This window comes from Camelus ferus, chromosome 21 (assembly GCF_009834535.1).
Source record: "Camelus ferus isolate YT-003-E chromosome 21, BCGSAC_Cfer_1.0, whole genome shotgun sequence".
NCBI classification, from domain to species: Eukaryota; Metazoa; Chordata; class Mammalia; order Artiodactyla; family Camelidae; genus Camelus; species Camelus ferus.
The window spans coordinates 907,867-913,611 of record NC_045716.1 but is presented as its reverse complement, the minus strand read 5'-3'; the positions used below and the strand labels follow the sequence as shown (position 1 = coordinate 913,611).

General features: G+C 43.5%; 1 long non-coding RNA gene across 1 annotated transcript; it reads right to left on the bottom strand.

The window, feature by feature from the left end:
• Nucleotides 1-219: 219 nt before the first annotated feature.
• LOC116658618 lies at nt 220-5,490 on the bottom strand. Its single transcript, XR_004313814.1, has 3 exons — nt 3,690-5,490; nt 2,622-2,789; nt 220-2,340 (listed from the first exon to the last, which is right to left on the bottom strand). It is a non-coding gene; the product is annotated as an uncharacterized LOC116658618 (long non-coding RNA).
• Between the last annotated feature and the right edge of the window lie 255 nt (nt 5,491-5,745).

Genomic DNA, 5,745 nt, shown 5'->3' with positions numbered 1-5,745 from the left:
TCACTTTGGGTCTTCTCTTGATGTTATGCGTGATCCGCACCACATATCATAAACCAAACCAAATTCTAGAGGGATCTAAGAGGTTAATGTAGAAAATTTAAAAAAAAATTTTTTTACTTAAAAAAACTAAATGAAAATTTAGATGAACAGTATTTATCTTCCCCACATTTAAGAAAGGAATCTAAGTGTGAAACATTACGAAAAAAATTGTTGCTTTTATTACATAGAAGTTAAACTCTTCTGCACATAAAACAATCTAAAGACAAACAAAAAGGAAGAATATATTTTCATGAATATGGAAAGATTTAATAGTCTTCATTTATAAAGCATTCGTACAATCTATAAGAAAAGTAATTTCTCAGTAGAAAGATTGGCAAAGGACACTGACAGGTTTAAGAGAGAAAAAGTAAAAATAGCCATGAAAAACATTTTTAAGTAGCCAGCACTATAGTGATAAATGGAAGTGAAAATGAAATACTCAATCTGACCCGTCACTTTAGCACATATTTCAAAAATAGTAATACTTAATATCGACAAAGGGATAGATTTTTTGGAAAGCATTTTAGCCATGTGTGCCCAAAAAACCATTAAAGTTCCCAGGCAAACCAGGACAAGGTTGTATGTAACACATTTTTTCATCATGTTATTTATGATGGCCAAAAACTATGGGGGGAAGAAAACTAGATTTCTAAAGAGAAAGGGAATGGTTAAAATAATTAAACACGTGGTGGAAAAAATTTTTGATGAAATTGTAAAATCATGAGAAAATTCATATGAAATAATGTTAAATGAGCAGAAAGAAACTGAGCACAGATGTATATATACGATGTCATTTCAGTTGTCTGAAACCTGCATATCTCTATACGCATAGAAGACTTTAAAAGCAAATATACCGAAAGATTAATTCTGCATTGTACTAATATAAATGATTTTTTTCTTCTTTGTGCTTTTCCTTCCTTTTCCAAAGTTTTTGATAATGATCCTATGTTACTCTCCCAAGTTTTAAAATGTACATGTGAAACAAAAAAATGGAATGCCTGATCTATGTGGAAAGTTCTAGAATGCTGCCGTATAACCAGTCGGCTCTTTCTAGATGAGTTATCTCTCAGCACATTCTCTGGGCTCTGCATTCCGGTGTTTCATGCCCTTAAGCTGTTCGCGACTCACCTCCCCAGGGGCAGGTGCACGTCAGCGATGGATGATAAAATTTCTCTAAGATTCTACTTAAGTTACAAAAAGCCAGGTCAAAACTTAAGGGTCAGATGTGTCGTTTACAGAAGAAAAACAGTCACAAAAAGATAGTGAAAGGGGATCCCTGTCAGACGAGAAGCAAGCTTTCTGCCCAGCACAGCCCCTCCCGGAAGCCTTCCTTGAATCCTGCTGGATGGCTAGGGGCTCCTCTTCCGGCTCCTCTGTTGTCCCGACTTGACGCCACCATCACCGCACTGTGCTGAGATCGTCCATTACGCCCTCCTCCCCTCCCCACCCAGGCTGCCAGTTTCTGATGCACAAATCTCTCTCTTACTCCCCTCTGTGGACTCAGAACACAGTAGTGGGCAATCTTGGGAGCTTTTCTTGCCTGGTGCTTTCTTCTGCACCTCGACCCTTAAAAGCAAATTCAAGTGAGAAGTGAAAATATTAGTCTCTTGAAACGAACGATGCTGAATCCTGCCTCTTCCCCCAGCTTGGCATGGCAAATCACACGTACACAAAACTGGTGGTTTCACAGTGTTCTGGCCCAAAGCGGCTGTAAGAAACCTAACCCTCATGTCATTATCACATGTTCACTTACCACTCTCCCCATCCAAGAGACGAATCATTAATTTAAATAACCCCTTTCTTAATAACTGTGCTTGGAAATGACTGCCTAAAACCATAAAATAGAGCTGAAAGTTTCTCATTTCACTGAAATTGGACCAGCATTTGCTGTCACATGCTAGCTGCTGTGGTCACTGGCTGTTCCTGGCCTCTTGAGCCAGGGGCCTCTTCTCGGTTAGCCGCCCAGATGTCTCATGTGTGTAGGTAGTCAGAGGCCAAGATGCTGGTGAGCCCTGCGGTCTGCAGAAAGACGCTGCAAGCTGGTCAAATCCTTCCATCTGGGACTTGCCTGGGTTGGAATATCAGTGCTGTCTGCTCTGCAGGGAGCCTTTCCCAGCCTTGTCGATCTGGGGCACTAGCATCCTTAGAAGATCTCTGCTCCGTGAAGCCTTGCCTGACCCCTCTGGTCTTCAGCCTCTCCTCCATCTTTGTATGGGTTTCATCCCGTGTCTGTTTCTCTCGCTGGACAGTAAGTTCCTCGAAGGCGGGGATAGCAGTTCACCGATTTTTGTAGCATAGCGCCTGAAACACAGCAATTACGAATTGAACCACAGGGGGAAAAAATAGATATTTTTAGGGCTTATATGTTTTTAGACTTACTCTGGGAGACATCCATTTCTAAACAGAATTCTAAGCCTTTTCTAGAATTTTTTTTTTTTGGTGTTGATAGGAATCTTTGATTCATAGCTCTATCATGTACGAGCTTTGTATGCTAGTAGGTTAATATCTCTTGAGCTTCAATTATCTTGATCTATAAAATGGGAGTGACAATAATAGCATCGTCAGGATAAATGAAATTATACCATTCTCCTGGCACTTAGGAGGGAGTTAATATTCTTTCAGCTGTTTAGTTTCCCCCATGCCTCCAGAACCGTTTTCCCCATCAAAGTTCTTCTCTTGCCCTTTTAAGATTCTCACTTTTTTTCCACCAGACTCGAAGATTCTCTGGAGCAGGAACCAGCGAACATTTTCTGTAAGAGGCCAGAGAGCAAACATTTCAGGCTCTCCAGGCCACAGGGACTCTGTTGCATATTCTTCTTTGTTTTTATCGTTGCTTTTTTGTTTTTGCTTCTTTGTAACTCTTTGAAAAGGTAAAACCATCCTTAGTGCCTGGGCCACACAAAACCAGAACTCCAGCTCTGTAACCTACATGGACTTAGAACTTACATGGGCTTATGGGTTTGCTGAACCGTGCTCCAGAGTCGGGGGTTCTTAAATCCCCCTGCAACCAACAGCATGAGCATCTCCTGGGAACTTAATGCTAGTCAGTGGCTCCCACCCCAGATCTGCTGGATCACAAATTCTGAGGTTTGGCCCAGACACCTGTGTTTCCACAAACCCTGCCGGTGACTTGGGTGCAGCTGCTCAACCTTGGCTGCACATTAGAACCACCTGGAGGGCTTTCAAACATGTCAATACCCAGACTTGACTCTCCACCAAATCAGAAACTCTGCAGATAAACCAAGGCATAGGTGTGGGAAGCCCTGCAGGCGATTCCGTGTGCAGCCGCAGGAAGGAACCGCTGATACAAACCTGGGGGACAGCTTTTGCTTCTGTAAAGTGAGCTTTAATGCCAGTAATATTGCCAGGGTAGCCAGTACTTGGGTCTACTCCTGTTTTGATAATTTTATGAAGGAATCTCACTGTAATCCACTGAGCAAAAGACAGCCATTCAGTACTACGCATAAAGCACTATGTCAGGTCCACTAGGAATATTTCTTAAAGTATTTTAATATGATCCCTTCTACTGTTGAGTAATTTACATATAAGAAGCAAGCTTCTCCATTTCAAAGACGCTCATAATTTCAGGTTTACAAAGAAGGACCAACTCGAGAAGCCCCACCCATGCCCCTCTCTCACTGAGTTCAAACCTGGTCACTGGTCGCTGTGTCCTCACCCCCCACCATGGCGGTCACGGGCTGGGGCCGGCACTCCATTCCTCCCCACGGAGTAAGTTCCAGGGTGTTTCATTCTTGCTTCAAAGACACGTTTTCCCATAAATGTTCTATGGGAAAGCCTCTGCGTGGTTTAACGATGCTAAGATAATTCTAGAGTGCCGCATTTGACAGATGATGTCAGCCAGCCTACCCAAGCCGTGAGCCACTTGAGGGCTCTCATGCATAATCTGGCTGCAGGTCAAGGTGGTGTAATATGAACCGGCAGAATACAGAGCACAGGGTGTCCTTCACGGCTTCCCTAAAGGTCAGCAAAGCCCATTCCTGCAAGAGCAGCTCATCCCTTCTGTGCAGCAAGGTCAAGCCCAGTGGCCATCAGAGAAGGTCCCCGTCATGGAATTGCTCCTTGCCTGGAGGTACTTCTGCCTTGAGTCGCCAAAGTGGTGGCCCCTCTGGCTGCTTACCTTGCACCCATGCCCTCCTACCACCAACTTCTGCCTTGTGTTCTTTGCTATAGGTGTTCCCATTTTGTCCAGGAATCAGACAGCCATACTCTTCAGGGGATGCCGGCCCCCTCTCCAGCCCTGGGGTGTAAATCTTGATAGTTTAGATAAAGTGCGATAATCCAACTTCCTTGGCCAGTGATTGGTTTGGCAATAAGCGTGTGACTTAATTCTGGCCAATGAGAACTGAGAGGAAGTCTGTAGAGGGAGCTTCTGGAAGGTTCTTGCTGTTCAAAAGGAATTCAAAGGAGGCTGTTTCTTGGGAGGCCACTGGATACAGATTCGTGAGGATGGGATGCTCAGGGCTGCTGTAACTGTCTTTCAACGGTGAGAGAACAGAGCCAAAAATAGCAAATAGACAGACAGCCAGAGGACAGACAGTCTGAAGCCAAAAGCCAGCACGGTGAGAATGGTGTCTCAGAAAGATGGGCAGGGTCTGTATGCCCCCACGAACTCACTGAGCTGCTGAATTAAGGCCCAGATACCACCCGACCTCCATATTTCATTGTTGTGTGAGAGTAAATAGCTTTCTCAGCTAAGCCACTTTGGGTGGATTATCCGTTCTTACAGCCAAAAGCACCCCATCTAATACATCTGTGTTAGCGATGGAATCAGGCGTGAGAGGGTCTTGCTTTGTACTTAGTGTCTACTTACTCCAGAAACATGCATCTTAGAAGTGGGGATTTTTCTGTCAGGAGAAAGATTTTTTTTTTTACTTGTTCCTTTCTTAGTTTCCTCCCTCACAGACACAGCTCTTCTCCAGCACCAGGGCATGTCTCATTAAGTACTTTTTATCTTCAACTCGTATTCATGAAGACAGGAGTGAGCCATTAACTTTGATATTTCACCAGCCTAAGACCGAATGGCAGTGCCATTTACACTAGACACATACGAGGAAGGATGTAGACGTATGTAGCTGTTGGCGTTTCTGTTTCTTGTTGTTAACACTGACATTGGCATTCTCATAAGCAGCAGTCTGAGCTCCCCAAAACCTTCTCTACATGCCCTGAGCTCTACACGTAACAGATGTTCAATAAACGTTGGATGAATGCATGAGTAAACCCTAATTATTTGCAAATAGCACATCAAGGAGGATTTGCGGCTTGAAGATATTTGAGGCTCCATTTTTGAGATAGAAACCCAAGTACTAACTAGTGTTTTCCTGCCAAACCTCATTAAAACCAGAGCATGTCAGTAGCGAAGCTCCCTCTTTAAGAGTGAAGTGTCCCTTCTCTCCTTCTCCCTCGCTCTGATTCTCATGCTTGCCCGCTCTGAAAATTTCAGAATTTAAGTGACCTGATCCTGTGAATATTTATTAAAAAAACAGATATTTTCATGTCTGAAAGCAGATCTTTCTTTGAAGCCCTCAAAATTCCATCATTGCTCATTAAGAGTTCCTGGCACATGGGGGGGGGGAGTGTGCATTTTAAGAGGGACACTCAGTCATGTCTGCTTTACAGTAATTAGTTTATTGGACGACTTCAAAGGCAAAGGACTGTGTAGAACAGTGCTTTGAAGAAGTGCCTTCA